We start from the raw sequence: 17,151 nt of genomic DNA on the forward strand, positions 1-17,151 counted from the left end.
GTTCTGAGCTAATCCTTGTGGTTTCAAAACCAATGCAGAGTCAGGTTCCATCACAGGAGAGGGGTGAATAAATCCTACTCGCATGTGTTAATTGAATCAGAGGGAAATATACAGTCAAAATGTAGTAAGGGAGTACAATCAACCTATAAGTTACCCAGGCATGTTCCTTGATGTTTGCCACAGCTATGGTGCTTGGAGCTGTGCCATTCCCTCACCTTGTGGATTCATTTGAGTCATTATCATCCTTTCCATGTTGTTAGGCAAGCAGACGCTTCAATAAATTCAGAGAGAAGAAATAGCCAGAGACAAGTCTGCATCTTTCTTCCAACTAACTTGTCCTCCCTTTACTTCTTTCAGAGACAGTCGAGACTCAACTGGCAGAGAGACAAATCTTTTGCAACTTTCTTAAAAGATAATAATTTCTAAGAATCGCTGTAGGGAAGCTTTGTTCTTCTGAGAAAGCTGGATAAGAAGTCTCAATAGACTTTATGAGTTGTGACACAAACTATAAAGCATAAATCCTCCTGTGTCTCGTATAAGACAACCTGATCATTTTGTCCAGCTGGAAAGAGGGATTGCAATGATGTTCAACGCAGGAAAACGATTGTTTTCGTTGTGGGGTTCAGTCTAACAGTGATGACAGATGGACTGCCATCAAAGACGTAAACAAATGGTTGCCACTCATTAATTCACAAAGATCAAAAAGAAAATCCAAGCCCTGAAGACAGATGTCCACATGTGTTGAATTAACACACACACAGCCACGTTTTTAAAAATTCTTCAGTTACTTGTGCATCTTAAATGAGCTGCAGTTATAAGTAAAATCACATGTGTACTCAACACTGAATTTGCACTTGACCATCATCGACATAGCAGTCCCCGGTGACAGTAGGGCCATTGAAAAAGAACACGAGAAGGTCACTAGATACCACAATTTGAAAATCGAGCTTCAGCATCTATGGCACCAACTAGCTGAGGTCGTCCCAGTGGTAATTGGCACCCCGGGTGCCATCCTGAAAACATTAGGGCAGCACTTGAAACATCTTCAAATTGACAAAATTAACATGGATCAAATTCAGAAGGCAGCCCTGCTGGAATCCGTACGAATTGGTAAACCAAGGGAATGCTGTGGTAGACCAAGGGAATGCTGTGGACATAGCATACCTGGATTTTAGTAAAGCTTTTGACAAGGTGCCCCATAATATTCTCACAAGTAAGCTAGTGAAATGTGGACTAGACAATGCTACTATTAGATGGATTTCTAATTGGTTTTCTGATCGAACTCAAAGGATGTAATTAAAGGCTCATCTTCATCCTGGAAAGGAGTGACTAGTGGGGTGCCACAGGGTTCTGTCCTGGGCCTAATGCTATTCAATATTTTTTATCAACAATTTGGATAATGGAATAGAGGGCATGCTAATAAAATTTGCAAATGACACCAAATGCAAATGACTGGGGTAGCTAATACCCCAGAGGACAGAGTCAGAATTCAAAATGACCTAGACAGATTAGACAGCTGGGCCAAAACAAACAAAATGAGTTTCAACAGAGATAAATGTAAGACACTACACTTAGGCAGAAACAATGAAATGCAAGATATAGGATGGGTGACACCTGGCTTGACAACACTGCATGCGAAAGGGATCTGGGAGTCTTAGTAATCCATAAACTAAATAGGAGTCAACAGTGTGATGCAGCAGCCAAGAAAGCCAATGCGATTCTGAGTTGTATCAATAGGAGTATAGTGTCAAGATTGAGGGATGTAATTGTACCTCTCTATTCTGCATTGGTTAGACCTGACCTGGAATATTGTGTACAGTTTTGGGCACTGCAGTTCGGAAGGGATATTGACCAGCTGGAGTGGGTCCAGAGGAGGGCAACCAAAATGATAAAGGATCTGGAGTCCATGCCCCATGAGGAGTGGCTTAGGGAGCTGGGGATGTTAAGTCAGGAGAAGTGTAGGTTAAGGCAGAGGTGGGATCCAGCAGGTTCTCACAGGTTCCCGAGAGTAGGTTACTAATTATTTGTGTGTGCCGAGAGGGGGTTACTAATGGGTGATTTTGCCACGTGATTTTTGCCTTAGTTACGCCCCTCCTCTCAGCAGTAGCGCGCAGAACTTGAAGCAGTCTAGCAGGAGGTGCACTGGCATGCGTGGCAGCCTGCACCTGCGTGTATTCGTTTCCCGCCCAAGGACCGGCACAGTGGCTGCGTCCTTGCCACAGCCCCGCCCAGGAATGCCCCGCCCCCGGAATGCCCGGCCACGCTCCTGTTGTGCCCCGCCCAGCCCCATTGGCACTACGCCACTGTTTGAATCCCACCACCATGGGAACCTGTTACTAAAATTTTTGGATCCCACCACTGGGTTAAGGGGTGACGTGATAGCCATGTTTAAATATTTGAAGGGATGTCATGTCGAAGAGGGAGCAAGCTTGTTTTCTGCTGCCTCAGAGACTAGGACACTGAGTAATGGATTCAAGGTGAAGAAAAAGAGATTTTACCTAAACATTAGGAAGAACTTCTTGACCGTCAGGGCTGTTCGACAGTGGAATTCACTGCCTTGGAGAGTGGTGGAGTCTCCTACTTTGGAGGTTTTTAAACAGAGGCTGGATGAGCACATGTCAGGAGTGCTTTGATTGTGTGTTCCTACATTGCAGAGGGTAGGACTTTATGGCCCTTGTGGTCTCTTCCAGCTCTATGATTCTATGAATACTACACCGATACATTACAACTTCCTATGGGTGAGGTTCGAATTGTAATGAAAGGCCAACAACCAGCTAAAGATCTGGCAGCTGTGAAATCTACAATAATAATAATAATTCAGTAAACTCATCACTCAATCAAAGAATGATATGAGATTGATTTGGCAGGACCTTTTACAAACAAATCCATGCTGGCTTCCCGGATCACTAAGTTGTCCTTCAGATGCTCACAGATGGATCCCTTTAAAATCTTCCCTATTATCCTTCCTGGGACAGAGGTCAGATTGACTGCACGATAGTTTCCTGGGTCATCCCTTCTCTGTTTTTTGAAGATTAGGATAACATTTGTGCTCTTCCAGTTTTGTGGCACATCTGTCCTCCAAGTGGTCTTGAATAGGAGAGTAATCTTAAGCTTCTTTTACACAGTTGTTATTTAGTTCCAGGAGTTAGGAAAATTAAGACACTTCCCCTTTAAACTGGCCTGGGATCACCCTTTTTAATAGAGCCATTTTCCATTAAACTTTTTGGGATCACTTACAGTCTTAGAGCTGTGTCCTTAGATATAACTGGTTATGGATCATCTCTGATCCAAACACCAAATATGTTCCTTTTCACTCCAGACGAGAATCCTCCACCAGATAACTTGCATCTCACAAAGCTGCTGTCAGAATCCCAAAAACTGAAACAAACTCATGTAAAAGTACAGTAGTTTATTGAGTAATTAGGATCTTCTCTGGTCATGCCAGAACTGAGGTTTGCCCGCGCAAAACCCAGTAGTTAAAGCAGACTGCACCTCGCATCCTGGGAATGCGCGCCCAAAAGGAACTGTGAAAAAGATAACGGTAAAGCCAGCACCTGGTACAGTGTATCATCATACAGAAGACAGTTGAAAGTCAGTTAGAAATGCATTTAACCCATTCCTCCACCCTCAGCATACAGAAAGCAGCAATAGCAAAAAACCCATAATAACAGGCCTCCTGACAGCTGCCTCCAAGGTCTCTCTGTTACCTTGTTTTCTAGTCAACTGTCAGTTCTCAACTGTCAGAACTCTTCAACTGCCATACTCAGAATTCTATTCAAACTCCCCATTAATCAATAGGTTCTATGACCAGAACAACTCTTTGGAATGCAGCTGTCAATTACAGTTGCTTTGAATCTTTAGTGTAAGAGGACATCTCGAGCTGTCAATCCCAAAAATGTGATACTGCCTGGTCTCGGGGTGCCAAGCTTAATTTACAAAAATGTAATTATGTGAAAACCCCTGCATACCCACTTCACCTCAAAAGTTCTTTTGTAAAATGAAAATTTATTTTACAAATTGTTTACAATTCACAATAATAAATATGTTTATGAAACTGATGAAACAAAAAAAAGTAAATATGGACCAAAATTACATCTTTACATTTATATAATTTTTATTTATATACTGTTCTATACAACAAAGTTCAATTTCCCATTTATCTGAGTTCTGTAAATATGTTGATTGAACTAAATAATCTAAATCATGCTTACCAAGCCTTGCAGTTTTTTCATCTATTCTTTCAAATGTGGAGCTGAAGATTCCCCTCCCCCCCCAATATCTTGCCAAAAAATGAACATTCTGGTGCAATGGTGTTCAACTAAATTCATGCTTTTTGAGTCCAACTTTTGGACTCAGTGCCAATTCTGGGTTGAGAAAGGAATGATAATTTCAAGTCCATATGAAAGTATGTCGATTACTTTTCCCAGTAATTACTGGTCCAGTTGCATTTCCACAACATGTGGAAACATATTCTCACCACAGAACCAGTAGTTGCCCTCAGTATTATACATGTTGGCAAAACCGTTTGGCAGATGGTGCTATTGGTAACTCATCTTAATAAAGTTTTCTTTCATTGCCAAGCTAACAGAAAAGGTGACTCAAGAGAATCTACTCAAAAAAGTATTTTACTACAACTGGATGTCTGAAAAATTGTCCCAGATCATATAGGTTTGGGGCTCTTTCTATCTATCTTTCTCTCTGAGCCCTGATAAAACACATGGACCAACATATGGCATTTCAGTTCAGAGAGACAAGGAAGTCAGTTGTCGTTGCCCAAAGCCCTCCATCTGTTTTTGCGTGGAGTTACTCCCAATTTGCCCAACCCAAATGTCAGTTCTTTGCCCAGCAGACTTTACAAGGATATTGCTAGAGTTGTTTGAAGGTCAATTATGAATGACTGCATAACTTTGGCTTCCTTTGAGTCTCCTTCCATATAGGCTGATGTTTGAAATAAGTAACATACTGCTGGTGCCATATAAACACAGGTTGCAGAGCAAACCTTTTATGAGTGGAAGGAACTTCCAAGTGGTTTCAGATGTTCCAGGCAGACAATGACATCATCCCAGCTTCTGTTAAAAAGTGCAGAGGCTTGTAAGAAGGGGGTGTCCATTGACTGTCTCCCTTACTGTTTGATTTTGTTCCAGCTCACCCAGCATGATACTGGCATAAATATTAGTGGCCAGGAGTTTTATACAGAGGCTCTGTGTCAGAGCTGATTGCTGATCCAAAGACTTTGAAGAAATAGAAAATGTATTTGCTTACAAAACTTACTGGGAAAGGCTTTAGTATTGTCATGATCTGGCCTGTTCTGATCCAGTCACGTCTCCTGACCAGGATGTGGGAGCCTCTCTCTAGGACTGCTATCTCTTGCTTGCTTGTTAGTTTTGCTTTTAGACATGGGCGAATCTGCTCGTTAGGCATCTGCTGGCCTCTACACTTCAAAGCATTGGGGAGCATAGGTTGTTTTTCTCTAGTGAAGACCATGCTGTCTCCTTCCCATGAGAATGGAGGGGTGCTGTTCCCCCCCTCTTGGGAATTGTCGCCAAAGGAGGGCGTAAAGAGATGTCAAAGGGGGGGGGGATGGAGTGAGGGTTGTCAGGCCTGCGCCATTCTTGGCCTGGCATCTCACACGTCCACCCCAAGGTCACAGATGGCTCTGCCATTATTATCGCCAGAGGCTAAGGAGGCCTCCCCCTGCTTGCAAGTAACTAGGGAAGAGAGCTTGAACGTTCATTCTTATCTGCCTTTCTCTGAGTGAGCTGCCTGTCCCAAACAATGCCTCTGTTCCCACCATCCTTCTGCTGATGCTGATATTATGGGATATCTGATGCTGATATTATGGGAATGTGAGGGTGGTGGGATTATGGATTGAACCTTTCTGTAACTTACAGGTATTATACCAAGGCCAGAGAGCCAAACGTTAGTTTTGGCTATCTGAGCCTTGGGCTGACATGGTTCCAATAAAGCTCTTGAAGCCTTGTTGAATCTCATTTGATGACTGGAGTAACAGACCCTTACAAGGTTATAATGGAAGCTGTTTTGGCTCTTAATTCTTAGTTCTGCCAATGAAAGTCTTAATGCTCATTCCTGATGCTTTTTTCAATAAAGTAAATAGCTTGAACATGAAGTCTCATTCTTAAACAATCCAGGGCGCAACATGTATTACCAGTAGGACAGGTGTTTGCAAGTTGAATCCATATGGCCTTTGAAACAGCAAACTGATCACTCAGCATACCTGGGGCTGAGGTCTCTTTTTGTGATAAAACGGGACGTGTCAGCATTGACAAATAGTGCCATGTTTTTATATTGTTAAATATGATACTGAAATGGAATAAGAAAAAGATTGCATGGTAAAATGGATGCAAAACTTTCAAGAAAAAATATCTTTCCAACAAGGGGAGTTATCAGGGACCAAGATTATTACATTTACAACCTGCCAAACGTTGAGAGAGATTTGGTACAAAATGTTTTACAGATGGCATGTGACCCCAAAAGATATCATGCAGGTGAAGAAAAACCATAATGGTCTTTGTTGGAAGTGTCAAGAAATTGGGCCATTTTATCATATGCGGTGGACTTGTGAAAAAGTTTAAAAGTACTGTTTAGATGCACGTGCAAAAAATAAAAAAATACTGAAGATCAACTTTCCAATCGATGCACAAACAATGTTGTTAGGCATCCTTTTGGAGAACATCCCAAATAAATTATATTTTATTTGCTAATGGGAGTGAGAGTAACACTGACTTCCAGTTGGAAAGCTGAAAGATGTGTGAATACAGAAACCTGAGAGGAAAAGGCAAGAGTGTGCCACAATGGCTAAATTAACAAATCTTGTAAATAGATAGTCAAAACATGAGTTTGAGGAGAAATGGCAAGTGTACTTTTTGTATGTTGCTGAATCAGTTATCTAAAAATGAAATATTTGGGATCAAAATTAGAATCAGAGAAGTTGAAGGAGTATGTGACTAATAGTTACTAACATACTTGGACCTTGAAGCAATAAACGGACTCTGGATTGTTGACCAGCAACATTTATTGTTAGGCATTGAAGCATCCAGCTTGACAAAGCCAGTTCTAGCGAACCTGGCTTTTGCTATCCCCTTTATTCAGAAGTTGATTCCCCCTCCTGTTTTCCAAAAGTTTGTGAAAAAGAGTTATTTTGGAACAGAGGTGCCCCAAAGTCGGCAATAGATCGAGATAAAGCTGCCTGGCCTCCTGCCCCCACAGGACAATGCCCCCATTTCCCATGAGACCAAAAGTGTCAGGGGTAAGCCTAGTTATCTACTCAGTGTGTGAAGCCATAAAGCAAAGCTCAAAGAAAGAATATCCCAGTAGAGCAGTGGTAACATGAAGAAGAAGAAGAAGAAGAAGAAGAAGAAGAAGAAGAAGAAGAAGAAGAGGAGGAGGAGGAGGAGGAGGAGGAGGAGGAGGAGGAGGAGTTTGGATTTATATCCCCCCTTTCTCTCCTATAGGAGACTCAAAGGGGCTTACAATCTCCTTGCCCTTCCCCCCTCACAACAAACACTCTGTGAGGTAAGTGGGGCTGAGAGAGCTCTGAAAAGCTGTGACTAGCCCAAGGTCACCCAGCTGGCATGTGTGGGAGTGCATAGGCTAATCTGAATTCCCCAGATAAGCCTCCACAACTCAGGCAGCAGAGCTGGGAATCAAACCCGGTTCCTCCAGATCAGAGTGCACATGCTCTAATCCACTACGCCACTGCTGCTCTTGTATACCAGGCTAGTTACATATATCTTGTAGCCATTACATTGAAGTAGGAACGCATCTCAATCAACTAGATCAGGGGTAGGGAACCTGCGGCTCTCCAGATGTTCAGGAACTACAATTCCCATCAGCCCCTACCAGCATGGCCAATTGGCCATGCTGGTAGGGGCTGATGGGAATTGTAGTTCCTGAACATCTGGAGAGCCGCAGGTTCCCTAGCCCTGAACTAGATACAGTCCCTGACACTAATCAAGGCTATAAGTCATTGCTTATTTCATACAAAACAAGCTGCTGTTATGTCTATAGAAGAATGTTAGGAGCAATAAGTAACATGGAAGGTACTCTCTCAAATTTACGCCATATTTATATCTTACTAGCAATAAAGCCTGTTGTGCAAAACAATACAACTGTTTATAGAAAACTAATCCTCCCAGGGCAAGAGATATGGCTCCTAGTGCAAATGCAGAATTGTGCCCTTGCAACCTCTTGGTTTCGCCAAGAAGGGTTCCTGTAAAGATGGGAAGAGTTCTCTCCATCTCTATAGGCACCCCCATTTGTAAACCTGGATCCCAACTTTGCGAAGGGAGGGGGGAGCCAGCAGGGTGCCTGTGAAGATGAGTAGACTTCTCCCCATTTTCAAGTGATCCTGGGTGCCTGATCCAGGGATGCATCTTTACCAAACTGGACCTAAGGGAAGTTTATTACTGGGTCTGAATTGCAGAGGGTCAAGAGTGGATGACAGCTTTCAATACCCGCTATGGTCAATTTGAGTACCTTGTTCTGCCTTTTGGTTGAGTGGGAGCCCGGGGATGTTCATGAACCTGATTAATGAGATAATGCATGGTTTGTTGTTTTGGGGGGTAGTGGTGTACATGGATGATGTGCTTATATACTGAAACAATGGAGGAACATGTAACCTTTGTAAGCGCTCTGTAGAAAGAAATATGGAAGGACCCTGGCTAAGACATTAGAGGGTCATGACAGACAAGCAGGAATGGATTGAAGGTACAGGAAAAGTGTTTCTACCTTAACGTTAGGAAGAATCTCCTGATGGTAAGGTCTGTTCAACAGTGGAATAAACTGCCTTGGAGTGTGGTGGAGTTTTAAAACAGAGGCTGATTGTCAAGGGTGCTTTGACTGTGTGTTCCTGCATGGAAGGGGGTTGGATTGGATGATCCTTGTGGTATTCCATACCACCCCTGGCTTTACAAAAGTATGGGGCTTGTGAATGAGCACCTTTGTTGCTTAATATCTCTCCAGAACTGGTTAATAACTTTATGGTGCATCAGGGCAGGGGGCTGGACATCTCTTAGTACTTTATGTCTGGGCAAGGATAAATTAGGCTTGTGGTAGCTGCTGACCAAGATTGAAAACAGAGTGGATTTTAGGCAGCCAAGGATATGCTGCCTAACCCAGCCCACGCACAGTTAAAGCATTAGTAGGCTGATTTAAATAAACCTGTGATTTCACTTGATTCTTTATTTGGGATATTTGGGGCAAGGGCCTTTCCTGATGCAATGCCTGAATCGAGCAAGATCGTTGTTGTAAAAACAGACACTTGTCTCAACCAATTTTGCTCTTACTCTGGATCCAGATTGTGTCTATTTATATCTATTTATCTAGCTACAAATTGGATATATATTTAGTTTCTCCTTTGTTTTTATGGCATAGAGAAGGCTCTGTTATTATTATTGGTGTTATGCACATTCTCGATTATAATTCATGCCAGGCTTTTACTTCTGTTATTGGTATGTCTTAACGGTCTTTTTATGAGCCACCTTAGGCTTGGATGGAGAACAGCGATGTTTGAAACAAATATAGCCAGAATTCTGCATCTGTAAAATGGATTTATACTATAATTTTGCCACCTAGTGGTAGACTATAAATATTTTACACATACACCTTTATGCCTTAGAGGCAGAAAACAAGAAATATCTGAACAAGAAATTAAGCACCAGGTATTTCAGCAGGAGAGCTAAGCAAGCACTTCTCTTTCACTGGCAGTATCGTTTATCACACGACTTTTTAAAAACATCACCTTCTTCCCTGTGACCTCTGGGCGGTTTCCCGCTTCTCCCATCCTTTGCTTGACCCTCGCACTGATCTTTGAGTCCCAAATCCCTGGCCCAAACTCACCCAGTCAGAATCACGGATGAGTGGGGGGTTCGTCCAACGCTTCTGCCTCTACACAATTCTGAGATTAAATAAATAAATAAATAACCAGAGCTGTAACTATCTCTTTTTTTCTGAGGCAAGAATATCAAATTACATGCTGCCCATACTTTCATAGTATTTATTTTGGTAGAAGGTAAATACATAAATAAATAAGAACTCAATGTTTATTATACTGACAGCATCTGAATGCACAATCAAGTGATGTATGAATGAGAATTTACCATTTAAAAATACAAAATTAAACTAAATCTGGTACAATTCTGGTATATTCTTGACAGCAGCACTTTTCATGCTTTCTTGAGCAGTAATACTCAACAAAATTGAAATGTTTTATTTAAAAAAAAACCTCTACTCATCAGCAGGGAGTGGTGCCTGAATAGAAGGTCTGAAGAAAGGAGGATTGAATCTGTCTGCATGAATATTTACTGGAAGGGGGGGGGGGGGAAATGCAGAGAGCCACTTCTGTCCCAGCTTTCTGAGGCAGCCCGCATCAGACTTGCTCAGAACACAGGCAGCGGATACGTCACCTAGGCTCCGCGCCTGTCTGTGTCCTGGGCAAGCACCACATCAAAAGTGTGTGTGTGTGGGTGGGGTGGGGGGACCAACCCCAAAATTGAATTAATTACCACAAAAATTGAGAACAAATGATAGGGCTGGTCATTCAGTAAATCCAAATTAACCAAAAAAAACCCCCCACCATTTCATCTTGGGGGTGGGGCTGAAAAAATCCAGACTATTCGGCAGAGCCAAACATCCTAGTGCCAAAAAACCTAAATAGGTTCCGCTTTTCTGGCTTTCCTAGGTACCTGCAGGGTCTGGAGATTCCTGATCTCACAGCCAGTCCTTCTGCCCCTCTTGTGAAGCTGCTTCTGGCTTTGCAAGCAGGGAGGCGACCAGCAGGGCTGCCTGCAGAGGTCAGGAACCACAGACTCCATGGGCAACCTTCCCTCTCCACATGCAAAGCCCGTTTCAGCTTCACAAGTGGGGAGGCGGGACTGGACACCTGCATGCAGGGGTCACTTCAGCTGATCTCTGTATTCAGTTTGTGGGGGGGGGCTTGTTTTTTTTTGGGGGGGGGTTAGCTTTAAAAACTCAAAAATTTTCAGGAAAGCTGAAAAAGCCAATACAAGGCTTTTGAAGCCAGACCCAGAAATTACCAGGGGAAAAAGTTGCCCGCCTGTAACCAACAATATAAAAATGAATCCTATCAATTTATTATACAAGTTAATTTAAAATATAATTTTTAAAAAACACAGACCTTGAATTTAGCCTCTACACTGAAAGCTACTAGATTAACTAGTCCTCAATGGACATACAAATGAATATCCCAAAGTTGGTGTTACATTAAAAAAAGACCACAATCAGAGTGATTTATTTTGTTTAATTAGTTTTTATCTTGGGTGTTGTGGGGTTTCCAGGCTGTACGGCCATGTTCCCAGTAGCATTTTCTCCTCACGTTTCGCCTGCATCTGTGGCTGGCATCTTCAGAGGATCTGATAGTAGTAAAGCAAGGGGAGTATATATACCTATGGAATGTCCAGGGTGGGACACCCGCAGTGGCATTATCTGCTTATTATTATTATTATTATTATTATTATTATTATTATTATTATTATTATTATTATTATTATTATTTATTAAACTTGCTATACCGCCCTATCCCCGGAGGGCTCAGGGCGGTGAACAACATAAAGTCATACAAAAAACATAAAAATCTTAAAACAGGTACATTCTACAATAGGGCCCGCGAGACCCATATACCACCCTCTTCCAAAAATGAGGAGGGGTCCCAATGATGTTAGGGGACCCTACTAACAGGGGGGGGCGGGGCATTATCGGCGGCTGGACTCTCCAAAGGCCCAGTGGAATAATTCGGTTTTACAGGCCCTGCGGAACTCTCCAAGGTCCCGCAGGGCCCGAATAGCTGGTGGTAAAGTGTTCCACCAGGCCGGTGCCAGGGCTGTGAAGGCCCTGGCCCGTGTGGAGGCCAGCCGCGTCATCAAGGGGCCAGGGATCTCCAGTAGATTCGCCTCTGCTGATCGCAGAGGACGAGCCGGGACATATGGGGTAATGCGGTCCCGAAGGTACGAGGGTCCCGGGCCGCGTAAGGCCTTAAAGGTCAACACCCACACCTTGAACATGATTCGGAATTCGATAGGTAACCAATGCAGGCGGCGCAACACAGGGGAGATGTGTTCACGAAAGGCACCCCCTGTGAGCAACCGGGCCGCCGCATGTTGGACCAATTTCAGTTTCCAGATCAGGCGCAAGGGAAGGCCCGCGTAGAGCGAGTTACAATAGTCCAGTCTGGAGGTGACCGTTGCATGGATCACAGTGGCTAGGTCAGTGTTGGAGAGAAAGGGGGCCAGCCGACGGGCCTGTCGAAGATGGAAAAACGCAACCCGGGTTATATGGGCCACCTGGGTCTCCATTGAAAGAGACGAATCCAGGTGGACCCCCAGGCTGCGAACGGAGGGGGTCGGTGCCAATATGGCCCCCTCCCACACCGGCGGCTGGAAATCCCCAATCTCACCCCCACGACCAAGCCAAAGGATCTCCGTCTTCGATGGATTAAGTTTTAACCTGCTCTGTTGTAACCAACCAGCGACCGCCTCCAAACATTGCTGTAGAGCTGCAGGGGCAGCGGCAGCTCCCCCCTCCATCAACAGAATGAGCTGAGTGTCATCAGCGTACTGATGGCAGATCAGCCCAAAGCTCCGTACCAGCTGAGCAAGTGGTCACATATAGATGTTAAATAACAGTGGGGACAGCAATGCCCCCTGAGGCACACCACAATGAAGCGGGCACCTCCGGGAAGCTTTGTCCCCACACCACACTTGCTGACTACGCCCCCGGAGGAACGAGGCAATCCACTGAAGGACAGTGCCCCGAACCCCGGAAGCGGCCAGGCGGTGGGTCAAAAGGTCGTGATCGACCATATCAAACGCTGCGGTGAGATCTAACAACACCAGCAGCGCCGATCCGCCTCGGTCTAGCTGCATACGGAGCGTATCTGTGACAGCGAGGAGAACCGTCTCCGTCCCATGCCCAGCACGGAAGCCGGACTGGAAGGGATCGAAGGCCGATGTGTCATCCAGAAAGCCCTGAAGCTGCTCCAACACCACTCTCTCAATTACCTTCCCCAGAAACGAAAGATTCGAGACGGGGCGGTAATTGGCCAGATCTCCAGGATCTAAGGATGGTCTTTTCAAGAGCGGGCGGACCACCGCCTCCTTCAACCCATCTGGAAAGACTCCTTGCTCAAGGGAGTCATTGATGATCTTCAACAGATGGGGTCGTAGCTCCTCCCGGCACGATTTAATCAGCCAGGAAGGGCATGGATCCAGAGGACAGGTAGTAGGTCTAACAGCAGCCAGGGCCCTGTCAACAGCGGCTTCAGAGAGCAGGGAAAACTGGGCCAAACTAGGGCCTGAAGACGGCAAGGGAGCCTCCAGTTCGCTCATTGTAGTTAAGGTGGCCGGAAGGTCCTGGCGGAGCGACGCGACTTTATCTGCGAAAAAGCTCATAAAAGCCTCACAGCTAACAACCAATCCATGATTTGTAGAACCCTCTGATAAAGAGGTCAAAGATCGAATTATCCTGAATAATTGTGCCGGGCGAGAGCTAGCAGATGCGAGAGAGGAGGAGAAGAAGGCCCTCTTCGCCTCCTTCGTCGCCATCTCATAGGCTTTCATAAACGTCCTATAAGATGTTCGCGCAGCTTCGCCACGAGATTTCCTCCACACTCGCTCTAGACGTCTGAGCACCCGTTTCATGTGGCGAAGCTCCTCCGTATACCACGGAGCCTGCCTTGAGCGGGGGCGCAGAGGACGCCGGGGAGCAACAGTCTCGATGGCATCAGAGAGGCGGGAGTTCCAATCCTCCACGTGCTCATCGAGTGTGCCGGCAGGTTCAGGGTCCCGCAGAGCATTCAGGAAACCAATTGGATCCATAAGTCTCCGCGGGCGGGCAAAAATCGGCCCGTCGCCTAGACAGGGGTAGCGTGGCATGTCCAGCCGCAGCTTCAGGGCATAGTGGTCGGACCATGGCACTCTGTCTGTAGAGGATACGACCAGGTTAACCCCGACCCAAAGACCAAATCCAGCGTGTGACCGGCCTCATGCGTGGGGCCAGAATTAAGGAGAGGCCCAGTGTCGCCATGGATGACACCAGGTCCGCAGCCGCCATACAAGAGGCGGTGTCGACATGGACGTTGAGATCACCCAAGACAATAAGTCTGGGAAACCGCAACGCCCAGTCGGCCACCACCTCCAGCAACCGCAGAAGGCCGTCCCTCGGTGCGCTAGGCGACCGGTACACCAGAAGGATAGCCAACCTCTCCGTGGCCAACCACTCTAGGCCGACACACTCCATGCCAGTGATCTCTGGGACGGGGACTGCCCTGAAGGGGATGGAATTGCAGATGAACATTGCCACGCCGCCCCCCCGGCCCTGGGTTCGAGACTGGTGGAGGCACGCGAAACCTGGTGGTGTGACCTCGTTCAGAGCAACGGTCTCACCTTCACGGACCCAGGTTTCGGTGACACAAGCCAGGTCCACTTGCAGATCTCCGAGAAAATCCCGGAGAACTGCGGTCTTATTGTTTATGGACCTGGCATTGATCAACACCAGGGACGAAGCAGAGTATCCCTGAACCTGTCCATCCTCGTTCCTAGGGATAGGTCGGAGGTCAGAAAGCGAGCGAGCATATCCATTTCTCGCCCGCTGTCTATCATATGGCCGCCGCCTACCGCTGTATTTACCCCGTCCCATTAAAACTGGGATCCTCAGCCCCAACCCTGGTGCCCCCTTCTCCCCCCCATCCTCCTCCATTATCTAATCAAAGCCTAATAGACTCCTCCACTACAAGTGGACTCAGTCTTACTACAATATTAATACAATATTACAATATAAACTGACTAAAAACTAAAAAATCATCCTAAGCTTTACAAAATACTAACATTAACACCCTCTTATTCTAAGCTAATCTACTACAGTTACAAACCAGCTAAATACTAATAGTAAAGATAGCAGCCGCATGGGATTACAGGTAGCAAGTGCAGGTGACAATACAGCAACAGAGCCAATAGAATGTCTGTGCTGCCGCTATATAGTTGCCCAGAGCTCTCACCAGTGGGCTACAGCTGGTATCCGTATAGCGGCCACACCACAGAGTAGCACAGGTAGGAGGGTTAATTGTCTCAGGGGCGACGTCATCGTCCACGTCATCATCCACGGGGGGGGGGGGGCAGGAGAGGGCACTAGATCAGAATCATAGCCCAAAATGGGAGCTGCTGCCACCAGTTCCCAGATCTGTAGCTCAATTAATGAGATAGCTGATGAAATGTTCCTGCCAATAGTTGTCCCTGGCAGGTCTGGGCTCAGATGCTCATTGATTAAAATAAATGTCCCCAAGCATAGTCTGTCTGGCTCTCTCACTGCCGTCTCCGATTGCAAAACTCCCGGCTCCACCACTGTAGATTCAGCCGGATTTCGGGCGAAACCAGGGAGTGGGGGGGGTGTCGTCTGCCACCGACCTCAACCCCCTGCCCTGTTGGAATGTCCCGGTTTCCTCCGCCTCTTCTCCAGATCGTAGGGAACTCGGCGTTTGTTTACAGAGCTGCTGACTCATCCCCCCGGGGTGCAACCAGGTCTCCGCTCGTATATGGGGGTGGGGGGAAGGACCTCTGCCACTGGTCCTAACCCCGTTTCCACTGGAGCACCCCGGACTGATTGGATCCGCTGGGGTGGGGGAAATGGGGTTCCTGCCACCAACCCCAATCCCGCTCTCACCAAGGTCTTCCGAGCTGCTCTGTTGCCGTCTCTGCTCCCAATTGCTCCGTCCCCTCCTTGCTGTATTCGCCGGTGCCACGGCCTGCCAAGGCAACTCAGAGGAAACCGGCGCGGCAATGGAGCCCCAAGCCAACATAGGGCTCCAAGCTGCCGTCGAGAGATAAAGGCAGCCGAAAATACAAGTGAGGGAGAAAGTGAAAGTAATAAAGTTCAGGGGGGTTGCGGGCGCTGTGAGTCTCATACCGGTACTTCGTTATGCTGCTGTAAAGTTATTTCACTGGCTCTCCAGCTCTCCACTTCGCATCGCCCCCTCAGCCCCTCGTTGCTCTTGCATTCCGGCACCGCCCGGATTTACAACTCCCGGTAATCCCCGGCTCCTCGGGCCTCCTCCAGGCTTCTCCGGTCCGATAGTGTTATTGTTGCTGCTCTCCCCCACAAGCACATTCAGGTGGGTAAAAAGTCTCTCTGGAGTTATCTTAAACTCACAGGCTTAGGCTAAAAATTCCTGGTAGGCTAAAATCCAGAGGGTAGGATATTAAAATGCATTTAAAACGGAGCTCTATTACAAGCATCCGTCGCGGGCGCCATCTTAAGGATTGATCAATGATCTAGGTCTTAGGGACGGGGGGTACCCTCTGTCCCCAGGCACCACTAATCTGGTCAGGTGGGGGCTCAAAATCAACCCCCCACATGACCAGGAAGATGGCAAGGCAACAGGAAGTCATGCTACCTCATCGCCTTCGGGCGCCCTCGGCCCCACCCATGTAATCATCAATGTGGGCAAGACCAAGGAAGCCTGAGGACATCGCCCCCCCCCCAAGCCTCACCCCCCGGCTCCCAGTTGGCAGCCAGCAGTTTCTTCTGCCTTCCCCTCTGGGGAGAGCAGAAGCAACTGCAAGGCTCCGTCCTCGTCTCCTTTGCTTTTATAAGCTTGGGGGCGGGGCTCAGGGGAGTGGGCTCTTCTTCAAAGTACTGGTGTTGTCCTTTAAGGCCATAGGAGCTATTGGACCTGCATATCTTCGGGACAGCATCTCCCCATATTGCCCCACAAGGTGCCTCTGTTCGTCGTCGGAGAACCTCCTGACAATCCCTGCCCTGAGGGACATCCAGCTGGCTTTTACGGCCCTGGCTCTGGCGGAACAAACTGCCAAACGATAGGAGGGGTCTGCAGGACCTGTGGGGTCTGCAAGACATGGCTGTTCCACCAGGGTTTTCCACCTGGCCAGCCTCCGGGGGGTGAGTGGGAGGGGAGAAGATAGAAACGTGTATATATTGCAGTCGGTTTTTACCTATTAGTTGTGCGCTTAATGTTATTGTATTTAAACTGTTTTAATTGGTTTTATAGTGATACCATATTGTAAATTATATTTTATATTGGGACCTGCCCTGAGCCTTGTGAGGAAACGGTGGGATACAAATTCAGTAAAATAAAAATAAACAGAATGAATAACGTCTTACTTT

The sequence above is a fragment of the Sphaerodactylus townsendi genome, linkage group LG04 (genome assembly GCF_021028975.2).
Source record: "Sphaerodactylus townsendi isolate TG3544 linkage group LG04, MPM_Stown_v2.3, whole genome shotgun sequence".
NCBI lineage: Eukaryota > Metazoa > Chordata > Lepidosauria > Squamata > Sphaerodactylidae > Sphaerodactylus > Sphaerodactylus townsendi.